We start from the raw sequence: 16,488 nt of genomic DNA, 5'->3' as shown, positions 1-16,488 counted from the left end.
AAGATTTGTGGAACTGGTGGGGAAATTGAGGTGCTCTGGTACATTACGGATCATTTACTTAATTTTAAGGCGTGTCTAATTGCTGTGGACGTGTTTTTCTGTGCCTGCCTGGTCAGTGAGGCTAAAACACCACTTTCTCCTTAACATGAAGCAGAGTGGGTTTCTAAATCTAGAGGCTAATTTGTCATTATAATCTCCTTATTTCTTCTTGGTCATTCAAGGAAGGCATTTTGAAGTTCAAGAAGACTCATTTGGGTTTTCTCTTGTTCTGAAATTCCACGGTTCTCCCCAGAGAGTAAAGCAGAATTGCTTTTATTTTTCCTATACTTGCAAGAGATCCACTGAGGTAATTGACTGATGGCTCTGCCCACATGTATTTGTTATTTTCTTTGAGAGACAGAAAGAAATGTAAAACATTCTATTTAACAGTCTATAAATCTAGATGGGGAACATAAAACTCAATTCAATAAAAATATTTAAAATGTGCAATCCTCTGCTCTGTCCAATTAAGGGACATAAACAATTGATTGGAGGATGGGTTGGTAGGAAGGGGAAGAGAGAAACAAGTCCAATCTGTGCTGAAGTCCTCAGAGGACAAGATCTCATCCACACAAAAGAGACAAATCTGTAGACAGTGGGAATTTTAGAAAGAAGCAAAAATACCAGAATTCCTTATTAAAGGTGTTTAATTCTGTTTCTAAAATTTGGATACACAGATGTTCTTTAAATTCTCTTTTTGTCAGTTTCAACAACGAGGATAAAAGCTCAAAACACAACTTCCTCCTCTGAAATGGGAGAAGTCCCATTGTGCTTAGAAAATCACAAAACCTCTCTTTCATCTCTTTGCACGATGTCGTTCATATCCAAGCTTGTGGTCTTTTATTATATTTTCACTGAATACATGGTGACTCATCTCACATTTTCATGGTGACAGGCCTGGGAATGCTCTGGTTATCTTCCCTGCATCATGGGGGAAACGGAGCTGCCGTCTATCTGGGTCCCAGGCCAAGCAAGAGGTTTGCACACACCCCCAACCTGCTTTGAAAATGAAGAAATCCTGCAACCAAGAAGCAGTCTTAGGATTTTGCCCAGTGGAGCCAGAAGAAGGTGGGGCTCTTAGACAGAGGGTTTTCCGTAGCCCCTTTAATATAAACTGCAGGTTTCTCTTTGCTCTCTTCAGATCGAGGTTGATTGTGTCAGTGACTTAGTTGGAAAATTCAAGTTTTAGAATTCATTGACAGAATAAGGGCTGTGATATAATGTCTTCCTTGTCTTGATGTTCTGCCTTTTTTGCAGATGGCAAAGTTGGATGGGCTGGGGGTGGGGCAGCTTTCTCTCCCAGGCTCAGCGGTTCAATACCACAACTTGCCCTGTCGGTTCAGAGGCAAGGGCTTTGCCAGGCCCGGGTTATTGTAATAGATGAAATTGATGCTTTGGAATTTCCTATTAATCAGGAAGTAACGGGTATATGTTAAGTTTACAAGAAAAATTTCCACAGAGCATGTAAGTAAGTGCATGGGTAGGTTTGATTCATTTTAGTGGGCTGCAATTCTCGAACTATGAGAATAAAATTCTATTTGCACCTATCTTATAAACAACACATTCCCCAGCATCGCTGTGCCCCATGGACTAGAAGGACAAATGGGCAGTGCTTGCCCACACATATATCCCCAAACACACCACCACTTGCAAGTACTCACGCAAGCAAATGCATATTTTTAGATGCAAACACACATAGCTGTGATTTTGCTGTTGAAAGGTGACAAGGACCAAAGGCCTTTCTCAGAATCAGACCTGCCCTCTCACTATTGTTTCCCAAGAGATGGAGATATGTGTTCTGTTTCATTCCCCCATTATTTATCAAACGCCTTGCCCAGTCGCTGTATTTAACTTCACAGCTTGGAGGCCGAAAACACCAGGTTCTTCATTTGCTTTGGAATCCATCGATCTGGCAGCTTCCCCAGCTTCCGTGCCCCTGGTTGGCATAGTGAATCATGTGGGGTCCAGCATTGATCTCCCTTCCTCTGTTTTTGTCTCCACTCCGGGTTCTGTGCTCTTCCTTGACTCTTCGTCTGTCTAGGCCACTTCTGGCCTGGACCCTGGGCAGAGGGCCAGGCTTTCCAGTGGATTCGTGCTTCTTGGGCACTAGGATCTCAGGGTTTCAGGAAACATCAGGGAGTATGAGGTGGTACAGACTGAAACGAAGGATATATCGAATTCCACAAGCCCAGCCTTCTGCCACCCCCACAAAGCCTGCTTTGGGGACTACTGAAATCCCCACTCTTCAGGCAAGGAACATTTTGTTACATTTCTTTAAAACTAACCTTTACTGAGTTTCCAAACACCATGCTAGCAAATACACACGTGCGCACACGTACACACACACACACACTCACACGTATTTTGTTTTCAAAGCAATCCTCCGATGTTGGTTTTATCATCGTCTTTTTACGAACAGGGAAATTAAGGCTTAACAAAATGGGATAATTTGCCTAAGGTTGCTTGACCTTGAAGGCTGAATTTGAATTTGTACCTCTCTACTCCAATATCCCTGCTCCTAACCTCTTGTCTTCCACCTACACCACCTGTGCTCTGTCAGAAGCACGGAGGGTAACAGGGAGGGAAAGTCTTTAAGCCACGTTGGGCTTGCTCCTTTCTCCCTCTTTCCATCAGCCAAACTCTTGGCCACGTAGGCCGCCTCCGGACAGGGCTGTGGAGAGCTGGCACAGGCAGATGAAATTTCAGGAACTGGACACAGGCCTAGAAGGACTGGGGTTTGAGGCCTGCATCTGCCATGAATTTGCTGTGTGCCCTCAGGCAATTTATTTAATTCTCTGGGCCTCCGACATCATGACAAAGGCATATGAAGTATGATATTGTTTCATAAGCTTAATAGGAGACCAAATCAGGGAATCGTACCCAAGAAAGTCCTTGCTGTGATTACCTGAAGGCCCGTTTCACTCTGGCTCCCCAAATCTCCAAGTCAAGTTCTTGATTTTTCTGATGAGGCCTAGAATCTTTGCCAAAAGCAAGGAATGGTTTCTGGCAGCTTCCTGAGCCTTCCTTCCATTTCTTTCAATACCAGGCCTGGGGGGGAGCAGAATGAGCCCGCCAATCACTCAGGAACATGCAGGGGCCCCTGACAGGAGATGGTCCCTCTCCCCAGCTGCCCGCCCCCACCTGCCACGCAGGCCACCCGTTTCCATTCCCGAGTCTCTTCTTTCTCTATGTTCCCTTGATCGTGTTACTAGAACAACAGAAACCAAGTCGATGTGAGATGTAATTCATTATCCCCAAAGGCCAAAGGTTATCAAATGCAGTTAGCGAGAAGGCGATTAGTGCTCTCTCACATCCTCCTTTAGGATTTCAACCTTTCCTTTTTCCAGCAGCATTGAAAAGCAACTCTCTTACTGTGGCCACCATCCGTTAATGGCAGATTAAAAGAGGAGAAGCTGAACAAAGGAACTAGGACCAGCCGGCGTGTCCTCAGAGCTTGTGTGGCTCGCGTGGAGCTCCAGGAACTGAGGCCGTGCACGCATCTATTGGGCACCGGGGGCCACGTGTGCACATACCACATGCAGTCGGGAAAGCGACTCTCTAAAGTCCTGTGTTTGCCAGTGGCGTTCACGTGGTCCCTCCTGTCCCTCAGGGAAATTAAGAGAGGATCTCCTCTTGAGACTGACAGCTGCTTTGTCTCACCCCATCCTTTCCTTACCTTATCTCTGGAGTGAGTTATCTTAATCCTGACATTTGCCCAACCATTCTTGGTAAAAAACCTTTTTTGTACAGCAAGGTGAAAACTATTTTGGGTACACAGTGATTACACTGATGTGAAAAGCCAAATGTAGATCCCATGGCAAATGAAGGATAAAGGGCTTTATCTAATTGACAAGGGCACTATTGTGGGGCCGACTTGTGTCCCTTCCAAAATATGTATGTTGAAGCCTTTACCCCAGTACCTCAGAATATGACTGCATTTGGAGATAAAGCCTTTAACGAGGAAATTAGGGGAAATTAAGGTCATAGGTGTGGGCCCTCTGCTGGTGTCCTCATAAGAAGAAGAGATTAGGACACAGACACAAGAAAGACCACATAAGGACACAGAGAGAACATGACCATCTATAAGCCAAAGGGAGAGGCTTCAGCATGAAGCCAACCTCCAGACACTTTGACCTTAGACTGCTAGCTTCCAGAACTAAGAGAAAATAAATTTCTGTTGTTTCAACCTCCTGGCCTGTGGTACTTTGTTATCACAGCCTATGAGGACTGATGGAGTCACGGCGTGAGTTCATCAAGACTGACGCGAGTTGCCTGGGAACATGCAGAGGTTCCCACGGGCCACAAAAAGGCAGGTTTGTAGGTCAAATCCCTGCACTGCCCTATTTTGCTTGACTTTGGCCAGTTACCATTGGGATCCTCAGTTTCCTTATCCATACAATGGGTATGATATATATCTCACTACTGTCGTGAAGATTAATTGAGATAAGGAATAGCAAATATTGTTGGATTCTTAGTGCTCAATATCCAGTTCTCTAACTCTTACTATTTCTCTTAATAGTTATAGGAATAAATGCAATTTTCTGTGTGTGGCAGGTATTGAGCAAAAGGCTCATCTGGGGTACTTCTTTTAATCTGGCCTCTTTTCTCCTGGTAATTGGAGATAAGTTTGTCCTCAGGACTCTGTGCTGGGGTTGTTGAATTCATCAACCTGTAGGCCAAGGTCTGAGTGAAGGCCTGTACTTTCTACCCTTCACCCCTCCTGACTGATATTCATCAGCACTCAGCCTTCCTGGCTTGGAGAGAAGGACTGCCTTGGATGTCTGCTCATGAGAGGTCCAGACCCCCTTTCCCAGGCTGCCTCATCTCCTACCAGCTGCAGTTCCTCGATTTACCTGAAACTCACAGTTACAAACAACTGAGGCCAACCTCGAAGGATTCACTTAGAATGATTTACATCATTAGAGATGAGATTAGTGACCATGAATACATCATGCACCACAAACACATGATATTGAAGGGGCCAGGGTGTCAACTATTCTGCCAATGTCCTGGTCTATTTGGACATGGAGCTTTGCCTAAAATGTGCCCCTCCAAGAACAGTGGGTCTCAGAATGAAGAAACATACTTGGCGAACACACACAATTCAGACATCTTGAAATGAGAGAAGCCCCTGACCTCCAGGCAGAGGCTGACTGGAAGCCAAGAAGCCCTAGCTGACATTCCTGTTGTGCATTCACCAGTGACACCATCCTCAGCATATCCGGTCCACAAACAGAATCAGTCCAAGGGACATGACTCACAGAGCTACACTCACAAAAAGTTGATGGACACACCAGAATTCCAACTGAATAATTCACCATGGGAGAAGACATGCCTTTCCAGAGATGGTTGCTGTGAACATTTCTGGAAGCTGAGCTATTGGCACGTTTCTCGGTGGGGAAAGATCTAAAGTAGAGGTTCTCAGGTATTTTCTGCCCCAACATATCTGAGAAATATAGCTGCCCGCCCCCACTGGTGGCCATACCAGGGGTCACCATAATTTTCCACTGGGGCTTACCAGAGGATCTCAGTGAGAATGGAGCGCTTTGATTGGTCCCTCCCATCATGCCATTAACGTGGCCCTTGGGACCACAGTGCTAGGAGGTGAGTGGGCCTTGAGGGATGGCTTATTCCACCTTGTCATCCCAGCTCTTTGTCTTGCTTAAAATTCCTTAATTTAAGAGAGTCATCCCTGTGCCTTTAAAGAGGAGGACCCAAATCCTCAATCAATTATGCAAAGCTCTCAAGATTCTGGTCTCTGCTGCTCTCTAGCTTAGCTCTTTTCTGGGCTTTCATCTCTCCAGCTACCTGGGTTTTGCCTTGGTATTCGCCTTGGTCTTTGGTCCTTCTGCCTGGAAAGCACTCCTGCTCTCTCTTTACCTGGGTGACTCCAGGTAACCTTTATAACTCAATCCAAGACCCTTCCTTGGGGAAGCCTTCCTGGTCCCCAAGCCGGATCACAGCCTCAGGATCAACCCTTTCCCTCAGTGCTTTTGTTCTGATTGACACTGAAGTATCCATTGGTGATTTGATGCCAGCCCACGAGAAGACCAGTAGCCCCATGATAACAAGTGCTGGAGCTGCTTTGGCTCCCCATGGTCTGCCCAATACCTGGAACAAAATAGGTACTAATTCTGCTCATGGAGGGACTCAGGGAAATGTCCCTGTCCCACAATGGTGCATTCCTTCCTGGAACAGGGTTAGATCAGGAGTGAAACATCACTAGGCAACCCTTTCAGGAAGGACATAGCTAGGTTCCTCTCTGTGCTTGCCCAAGGTTGAAAGAGCTCATTGTAGACCTCAAGAAGTTGAGTAGTTCCCAACACTGACCTCTTCCCAGAACCACCAGGGGAACTTTTAAAAACAGTAGCTCCCTTGCCCCATGTTCCCACTCAAACACTCTCTTGGTGGGTCTGATCTACCTCAGGTGTTTCCATGTGCAGTCAGGCTCAGGAGCCCCTGCTTGGAGACATTCCCTTCTCCCATTGTGTGAGCTTTGATTAGGGATTCCCAGGTGGCGCAACAGCTTGAGAGTTGAAGAAAGGGCACTGTGGCCACCACTCTGAGCTGTGCTGGCCCTTTCTTGTTGAACAGGAGTAAGGTGGAAGGTATAATGAGGCAGAAGCAAAGACTTAAGACAATGGATTTTCCCCTTTTAATCCCCAATTTTGGACAAACATGGGGCCCAGAAATGAGTGAGGGAATTAAATTAACGAACACAATTTCTCCCTGTCATTGAACTCTGACTAATGAGTCTATTTCTGGGTAATAAGAAGGAGCAGGAAGTGACAAGGCAGTGTAATGAATTAGTGGCCCAGAACCTCGTTAGTCAGAATAATCTTTCCACGAAAGATAAATGATGCAAACATTAATTATAAAGCCAGGGTGGAATGCATCCCATTATTTGGCTTCCTAAAAAATCTATCCCAGTTATTATGAGGCATTTCAAACAACAATAATAATAATAAAGTCAAGGCTTAGTGAGAGCTCTAACCCCCGGGAGCCTCGCTGTTGGTGGGAGCAATGGGAACCAGCTCTGTTTTCAAAAAGGGCTGTTCTTGATTCTCCTGGAAGCCAGCTGTATGCTCCGGGTTTTGTTTCAGGACCGGTTCCCTGGCCCCAGCCTCTGCAACCTGCAGCCTAGCTGTCTCTCCAGCTTGGTCATTCGACGCGGTCCATGCTGGGTCATTAATTGCAGGTGAGGTCAGGAGTTCAACAGTTGCATTCTCCTCCATCCCAAAAGAAAGCACAAGGCCCTGGTTTTTGCCAGGAACTCCAGCATCCTAAAAGGAGGGTCAGAGATCAAAACCATGGAGGAAATGGAGGGTAAAGGGGTCAGGCTCCGGAATCAGCTAGCTTCAAATCCTGGCTCTGCGAGTGTGAAAGGGTTAGCTTGTTTCTTCGTGGGAGAACCGGTAATAGTGGAAAGAGGATCGTTTATGAGGATAAGTAAGGTTGCGCACGGAAGATGCTTGGCACCTATTAAGGCTTCAGCGGATGGCATGGATTTTTTTTTTTTTTTTAATGTAAAGCTTAGGCTGTAGAGCCAGTGGGCGGTTGGGGCATCAGAGACAGTTCCCTTGGAAGGATGAGGAAGGTGAGACAAGGCAGAGCTCCAGTCCAGCCAATGTCACATGGCGGGGGCAGGGGGGATTGGCGAGGAAGAGCACCTGGCCTCCTGGCTGCAGGCTCCAGAGCTTCTGTCATCTCAGGCTGCTTTGTCGCCTGGGACTTTGGTAGGAGCCCAGAAGGGAAGTGGGGAGAGGGAGGAGGACTTCGCTGGGAACTGAAGTAGGAAAGGCTGAATCAGTAAGAAACATGGTTGCTGAGGCCCGAGTAAATAAACTGGAATTAAAAACTATAAAAAAAGTATTCGGCAACATCCTGGTAATAAACTTGTCCATGACTTCACAACTTAGAGGTTCTTCAACTTCTAAAGATTTGAGCTCTCTCGTGGCCACACGGGGGTCAGCAGTGGTTGGCTGTAGGGAGAGGCGCTCCGGTTGGAGAGGCCAAAATGCAGCCTCCTACAGCTGCTTTTGCGTTTCAGGCTTTCTTGTTATCTGAATGGCAACTCTTGGTAATGAAAGAGGAAAAAAAAAACAATTAATAGGGAATGAATTTTAATTGTCTCTGACTTCTCATTTGTAGGCGATTAAAATGAGTTCCCTGTTAATCAATCATTCTGAGATAACGGAAGGCACCCCAAAAGTGCTCCTCTCTCCAGCTCCCTCTCCAAACTGGGCTTTGGGTTTTAACCAAAATGAACCAAATGTGGAAAAAATAGGGGAAAAAAATAAACTTACTGCCGGAATTATTATTATTATTATTATTATATATATTTTTTTTTACGGAGGACCAAATGCCTGTCTTAGTTATTCTGTGGCATTGGTTTCATTCACATTTGGGGAGTGCCGTAGGAAGGTCGCTTGGGGGACAGGGCTCAGCTGGGTTTGGGCCACTTCAAGGTCAGCTCATCCACTGTCCACCTGGAACTGAGGCTCCTCATGGGGCTGCAGGCCATCCAGGAAACCAAGCCTGGCCAGGGCGGGACCAAGGAGAGGGGACTTGAGAAAGGTTTAACCGGCCGCCTTGTCTTCTTCCTCTGCCCGGGTTACCCCACTTGCTTCTTGTTGCTCCAAGGGTCAGGAAGCTGAGTTTCTTTCTTTCTTTTTCTTTTTTCTTTTTTTTAAAGCTTTACTGAGGTAGAATTGACAAATAACAATTATATATACTTAAGGTGTACAATGTGGCAATTTGAACACATTGTGAAATAATCCCCAGAATCAAGCTAATTAACATAACCATCACCTCCCTTAGTTACCATTTTCTTTCTTTGTGTGCAGTGAGAGCACTTGAAATCCAGCCCCTGGGCAAACTGCAAATATACAATACAGTATCATTGACCATAGTCACCTTGCTGTGCACAGGTCTCCAGAACTCAGTCATTTCGCAACACTGAAACTTCGTACCCTTTGACCAACAGATCCCGCTGCCCCCACTGCTCTGCTTTCTGCTTCTATGAGTTTGAACTATTTTATTCCGCTTACAAGTGATCATGCAGTATTTGTCTTTCTGTGTCTGGCTTTTTTCACTTAACATCATGTTCATAGCAGCACTCTTCACAACAGCCGAGACGTAGAAATATCCTAAGTGTCCGTAGACAGATGAATGAATTACGAAGACGTAGTGTGTAGACAAGCCATGGGCTATCACTCAGCCCCGACACCGAAGAGAATCCTGCCATTTGGAACAACATGGATGGACCTGCGGGGGCTGTGAGGTTTCGTTGTTCTGACACAGGGCTGTCCAGGGGCACAGCCTGCTCTCCTGACTTGGCCATTGCTTTTCCCAGGGATGTTGGGTCCCTGAGTCACCGGGAACGTGGCAGGTCCTTATATGTAGGTGAATGAGATGGAACCGCTCAGTGTGAGGAGTGGGAGAGCCTTCCTGTGGAGATTGTGGTCCCCCTCAGTCCCCTCCCTGAGAGCTGTGGAATGTAGACCAGCTAGTTCCTAGAAGCCAAGGGCCCTGCTAACTCCTTCCTTTTCAACTCTCCCCTTGAGGCGTGCCTCCCTCCCTGCTCACCCTCCCCCAATGGGTCCCTCTCTTCCTCATGTGCTTTTCTCACTCCCATCCTCCTTGCTCCCTCCCCCTCATCGCCTTCTTCTCATCCTTTCTGTTCCCTCCTGCTTGCTCCCTACATAAAAGCACCAGGAATTCCTCCACAGAAGGTTTGGCTCAAGAATATGCTAGGTGGCTCTTGGTTTCTTGCCTTTCTAGGTATGCTCTACACTCTGCAACTTTATGGCTATCAAGGTTCCATATCTCTGTCCCCCTCGGGCAGAACCATAATCAGCTTGGAAGGCCAGTTCCACCTCCTCTGCTCCCTGGGGCTCCATCTGGCTTCCATTCTCACCCCCACCCCCAGCCCATCACTGCACAATTTATTTATGGAGGGCCAACAGCACCTGTCTCCTTCCATCTAAATTACCTGCATATTCAAGGGGATTAATTCATAGCTCCTGCTTGCACTTGCCTTATTAGTTCTGGGCTTTGCAGAGAATGCGGTTAAATCAATGCTAACTGCATCTGATGGAGTGGTGGGATGAGACCTAGCAGGACCCTCCCCAGCCCTGGCCCCCTCCCTGGACTGGGCATACCTGTGACTTAGCTGAGCTGGCAAATGGCTTGGAGCCCTGTGAAGATCAGCTAAGAATCAGAGGTGGAAGAAGTTAACGCCTGGTGCCAATCTGCAGGTCACCCGAGGTTGACAAAGTGCCAATCAACAATAGTTGATCAAAGGCATGACCAAAAAAAAAATATGGTAGAGAGAACTGTGACCCCTGAGCTTGCTCCAGAATGGAGACCTGGGAGTCTGGTGGAGGCAATGCTGTTTCTTGGTTTGGGAGCTGAGGTCCCTTTGAAGGTCAAGGCAAAGTTTGAGGTCTCGGGAATACGGTGCCCTTTGACAGCGGGAGTGGCTGGGCTCGGGAGCAGAGACCTCCCTCCTGCACCAGGCCACCTCGGAGCACTGAGCCCGCAGGGGCTGCTCGCCTGCCTGAGCCTCACTTGCAGCAGATGGCGAGGGCGTGCGATGGGCACTTCCCATGCTCCACTCAGCATGCCCCAATTCCTCTCTCTTTCTAGACAAATGGTCTCTTTTTGGAGTGGACTAGACTTTCTGACACCGTGCATCCTGGACGATGGCCTCCTTGGCAGAGGCAGGAGGAGGGTGTCTGAGGGTTGCTGGCACGGGAGCCCCGCCTCCTCCCTCACCATCAGCAGCCCCAGGAGCATGATATCAAGAGGACGCTATCTGTGCCCTCCATTTGGGAGCCCTTGAAACAGCACGCGGTCCCAAATGCCTGCGGGAGCCTGGTGGGGGATGTAAATGAGCAAAGCCTGCCTGGCATGGGGGGGGCGGGGGGGCAGCAGACTAGAGCATACACACCTCATCGAAAGGCTTTCAAAATATATTTTAAACCCCAAGACTCCTTCACAAGACATAGGAGTGTGCCAAATTTGGGCTGAGCGCCATGCAGCTCTGCAACCCCGCGGAAACTGTGCTAGGGGGAGCACTGGATAGCCCAGACAGCTTCTGCCCCCCCACCCCCACCCCGCTGCACCCTCCCCTGCCCGGGTCAAGCACAAGGACTCTGGCTGTGACGTGTCTTTGCTTGAGCTGTTTGGTCTGGTCTTCCCGGGATTTCTGCACCTTCTCTTCTGACCCGCCACCTCCCCGTCCTCCAGTCTCTGTGCTCCCAGCTCTATGAAAGCAGCGATCAGATTTCCATGTAGACTACCCATACTTAGAGGAAAGGGTCATGAGCTCACTTAGGTTTTTAGTCCTCCAAGTACATAGTCAGGGCTTCAGACAGGTTGATGGAACTGAAGTACTCTTGGACTGGCCCTGGCCGCTTCTTCCCAGCCCCCAAAAAGAAAGCTTTGTGGTAAACTTCTCCTTTAGAACAGTAAAGATCACCATGCCTTGGGGGAAGAAGCTCCTGTGTTATTTGTTAGAAGCCTAAAACTATATAAAAATAAATCTAGACAGGCAAGAGGGCTGGGGAGGGCCATAGGGTAAGAAATCCACTGGTACTGTTGGTGGTGAATTGTGAGGCCAGTGAGGAGACCAGAAGGTGATTCCCCCATCCTTCCTGGCTGCCCACCAGCAGCGTGTGGATGGTAGTGGTGGGAGGTGTGTGTGTGCTCCTGCTTGCTCCAGGGGCTGGCCCAGGGCTCACTGAGAGGGGCAGCGCTTATAGTTGACCAAGAAGATCTCTCCTGACCTGTTAGGACTCCTGCCCTAGGGGACACAGGGAAGGCGGTGGCCTTGTCTGAGCAGGACAGTATGGCAGCCTTGGAAGAAGCACATGGGTCTTTGGATTAGATGCAGCTCAGGCCCCCTGCCAGGCTCCAGATCTGCACTTGCAAGAGCTGCAAAACTTGTTCCTGTTGTGTGTGTGCGCGTGTGTGAATATGCGTGTTCTTTCTTCCTATCCTCTTGCCATCCTAGTCACCCACCTGTGGACAAAAATCTCCATTTAAACACAGCACCCAGATATTGACATGATATCCTTTGGGGGTGCCCACTTGCCACCCTAATTTTCTCCTCTGTAGAGACCTTTCCAGAAATGTCCTCCCATCCTTCCCCAGGAGCAGTGCTGCAGAAATGTTCCTGGAGGGGCCTGCCCTGAGTGAGTTCCCAGCCCTCACCTGAAACCTCCCTAGAAGGCATCCCAGCCCCACACCCTGTCTGTGCTTTCCCCCATGGGGCTGGAGAACAGAGGCCTTACGTTTGCAAACTGCCTTTTAAAACAAAATACCAGAACAGGGAAACAGGGATTTCACATCTCCCGTGAAGGGAAAAAGTTGCCTTTTACTCCCCGCCCCTCCCCCCCCCACCTCCCGTTTCTCAGTTGGTTGGTGTCAGACTCTGATGTGTTGAAAGGCAACGCAAAGAGGAAGCGGGTGGGGGGGGGACAGCAACTCGGGGAGATAATAGACTTCAGAAAAGCTATGTCTGAGATGTAGGAAGAAAACAAGTGAAAATATGTTATTTTACAACCTTGATACTCCTGACCTCATTCAAAATAAATATACACATGCTGTATGGGTGATCAGGTAGACTGGAAGAGGAGTCGTTAGCATAGGGTACTGCCGCCCTCTAGCGGCCACGAGAAACAGTGCCACAGCCCATTTTCTGTTTCCCAGAGAAGCAGGCGGGTTGCCGAAGAGTTTGGGCACAGCCTGAATTAAAACCAAAATAGCTGATTGAAAAGGAGAGCAGTTCATAAAAGTCTCCCTTCTCTACACAAAACATTTGTTGTCTCTCCTAGTGTTGGCTGGCCCTCTAGAAGAGAAGAGGCAGGCCGAGTAAGAATGAGCTTGGCTTAGTCTTTGTGACTCGTCAGCCACGTATCCTTTGTGGGTCTCGGTTTTATCTCCTGTAAAGTGATAAACTTGAAATAGACAATGCTTCTGGTTCCTTCCAGCCGACATATCCTTTTAGGTCCAAGAGGCCCTTGAGGAACGCCGAAATCTCAGCGATCTGGCAAATCACGTGCTAGTCTGGTGGGGGAACTCTTTGCAGGGATTTTCTCATGGCATTTACACTCATTCAGCGCTATTATTACTGCCTTTCTCTAGCCCGGATGAAGCTGGTGTTAGCTCAGTGTCACAGAACCAACTGTATTGTTCCCATTCGCTGTTACAAGAATATGGCCATTGTTATTCCCTGCCTGGTTACTCTCACATTGCCTCTCGGAAACCGACAACAAAGAAGTCCTTCCCCTGAGGATGTAGATTACTGGGCACCTCAACTCACTCCAGCTCCCGAAATGGACACCCACAGAAGGCTCGGGAGTGGACCTGGAGGTCTGAATTGGGGATCAAATAAAAAATACTACTCCTGGTTAGTAGTATTTAGTCTTAGGTTTTTCCCTTGCAACTGAATCTTCACACAGTTCACTCACTTACTGCTAGAAGAGAAAATTCCCCAGCATGTGGGACATGTAAAGAAAAAAAAACGTACTGTTTTCTGCATTCACCCCGTCCATATTAAGAGTCTCATTTTTTTTTCCAGATATTTAACCCGTGTGAGCAGACTTCAGCTCTCACCCACCACCTCCACTTCCTGCTCCCAGATGGACCTCCAGATACCCCAATCTCACATCCACTTCAGTTCTTGTGTGCGGCTACCGGAGTCATTTATCTTTTCTGTTTAAACCCTTGGGGTATTTCTGTTTAGCACGACAGCGCTTTGAGGAAGCTACACGGTTTTATTAAGTGTATTAACCTGAAGAGCCGCTCATGTGGTGGCCACAGTGTGTCGACTGCTTGTCTTGGCTCTATCCCAGTATGTCAGGGGTTGTTTTCCCAACACATTTTAAAATTTTTATTACTGACTATGATTTGATTTCACTGATGTTATTATTAAAATTAATTTGTGTCTCACGAAGCCTAAACCACAGAGTAGACCTTTGCCAAAGGCATCACGATAATGTTTCTGGAAAGGCGACCACGTGAATACATAATTAGTACTTGTTGAATGCCTACTAAGGGCCACGTAGCTTGGCAACTTATTCCTTCTATTTTTCATCGCAGCCCCAGAGGGGAGACAGTATTATGTCATTTTAAGCGATGAAGGCACTGAGGCCTAGGGGGGCTGAGTGGCTCACGTTCTCCCAGCTGCCATATCCTGGAGGACACAGAATTCCCACCCAGCCCTGGTTCCGGAGCCCGTACATTTCTCCGAATAACGCTCCACCCCCAGGCATGCCTCTGCTCACATTCCATTTGGGGCCTTGATTCAGTGGGCAGTACGCCGGCCAGCACAGTGGCTGTGGTTTTATGTGTCCTTTCCTATGAAGGTGACTCAAAATACGAAACAGAGGGTGCATCATCTGAGCCCCTAAGAGCATGGCCCTGTCCTTATCGGAGAGGAAAGGCTCCGACCTCCGTTAGGCTCACCTCCAGCCCAGACTCAGTCCGCAGGGATCTTTGATGGCTTGAATATGTAGTGCAGGGCAGGGGGTGCCGGAAGCTCAGAGACAGAAATTTGGTCCGTTGATTTGAATCTTAGAAACTTGCCAAGCCGGTTTGGGATCACCCTGTCTGAGAGGACTCACACTTAGCCCAATTTTGAAATAAGAACCTTGACTTTCTCCTCTGGAGAATCTGAGTTTTGACAGGAGACCATCAGCAGACTCGAAGATCTATTTTGGCTTTAAAATATGTGAATTTATGGAAGAGGAACTGAAAGAGAGGAGCTTTGTGAACACGTGAGCGTTTTCAGATACTGAGAATGCTGTTTGGTGCAAAAGGAAGGGGATGTTTTCTGTATGATCCCATAAAGCAAGACCGAGAGCAGTGGGCCTAAGTTATTTGGGAACAATCAGTTCAACATAAAATAAATGTAAAAGTCTGAGGTGCCCAAAGAAGTAAAAGGCTGCCGTGGTGATTTTCTGGCAGTGTGTGTGTGTGTGCGTGTGTGTGAATATGCGTGCACACTCGCGTGCATACAGGGGAAGGGGCAAATAGAAAAGGAAGGATTTAATCAGATGACCTTTACAAATTCCATATTTTCTGGACTTCCATAATTAAATGTTTAAGATGGGCCTTCAGGCACCACACTAGTTATCAGAGATGTATTTGCTTAAGAAATTTGCCTGGTGTACTTTTTTCCTTTTAATTTCAAACGTTCCAAACAGTAACAAGAATAGCATATTGAAGAGCTCTCCCCCATACTTGCCCGGTAGCTTTTCAAAACAAGGCATCCTCTGACATAACCACAAAGATTATCAAATTCAGGAAATCGGACACAGATATAATGCTATTTTCTAGTACACGGCCCGCATTCAAGCTTCCCCAGATGTACAAATGCCATCCTTTCTCACGGTTTCCCCCAACCGCTGACCCCGTCCACTTAGCTGCACTCGGCTGTCATGTTGCTTTACCTCCGTTCATCCGCCACAGTGCCTTAGCCTGACGTTTTTGAAGACCACAGACAGACTGGCAGTACTGGGTGCCTTTCAAATGCTGCTCAAATCACCAGCAGAGAGTTCCAAGTCTGGCACATATTATGTGATGAGTGTTATTAGCAGAACGGAAGGTCATCTGTGAACTGTAGGGCCGAGGGCCCCAGAGCCCGGGCCTGCCTGGTTAGCTTGACTTACGTGAGAGGTGGCAGGTGCCAGGGACAGACGCCCCAGGTTTGAATTCTGTTCTGCTATTTGAATTTGTGCAAGCCACTCACCTTCTGTTAACCTCGGCTCCCTCCTCTCTGAAGTGAGGGCTTCCCGTGGCAGTAATAATTAAGTGGCACATTGTAGGTAAAAGTGCTTAGTAAACTACAGCAAAGTGCTGGACCAATGCACTATATTAAAATTTATTATTAATGTCCCAGCGAGGCCACCTGGAGGGAGAATAGCACAGCGCAAGGACACGTCTGTAAAATGCGATGGTGGAAAATGAAAGCGGGCGGTCCGGGTCGGATTGTTGGTGCACAGCTGGACGTGGCTTTCGGGTTCTTCTTGGGGGTTAAGTGGGGCCTCCTCTCGGCACGTAGCTCCGAAGGCTCTCGCACTAGTAAGGGCCACGGCTTACTGCGCGCCTACCCAGGGTCAGGTGCTTTGCCAAGAGAAGCCCAGATTCTCATACTCATCCTGAAAGGTGTCTAATCTCTAGGCTGAGATGCAGAGTTGCAGAGAGATTATGTTATTCAAAGTCGTACAGATAGGAAATGGCAGAATCAAGAAACCAATTTCCAACACTTGCGGAGGCATTGCTGTGTGTGAGCATACGTGTGTGTGTGTGTGTGTGTGTGTGTGTGTGTGTGTGTGTGTGGTGACTGTATTCCCACCCCTCTTCCCAATACATCTGGTGGCACAGTGACATGGAGCCATGGGACACAGAGCTTGTCAGCAAGTCCTACTCTAAAGTAAG

The 16,488-nt window shown here is 47.8% G+C and overlaps 1 protein-coding gene and 1 long non-coding RNA gene across 6 annotated transcripts in view; both read left to right on the top strand.

The window, feature by feature from the left end:
- NTM (neurotrimin) overlaps window positions 1-16,488 on the top strand; it is a 943,472-nt gene that overhangs the window by 284,260 nt on the left and 642,724 nt on the right. The window lies entirely within an intron of this gene.
- LOC144379456 (uncharacterized) lies at window positions 2-14,990 on the top strand. The gene is made up of 2 exons (XR_013442538.1): window positions 2-346; window positions 13,628-14,990. It is a non-coding gene; the product is annotated as an uncharacterized LOC144379456 (long non-coding RNA).

The sequence above is a fragment of the Halichoerus grypus genome, chromosome 11 (genome assembly GCF_964656455.1).
Source record: "Halichoerus grypus chromosome 11, mHalGry1.hap1.1, whole genome shotgun sequence".
Lineage (NCBI taxonomy): Eukaryota > Metazoa > Chordata > Mammalia > Carnivora > Phocidae > Halichoerus > Halichoerus grypus.
This window is presented reverse-complemented; position numbering and strand designations above follow the sequence as displayed.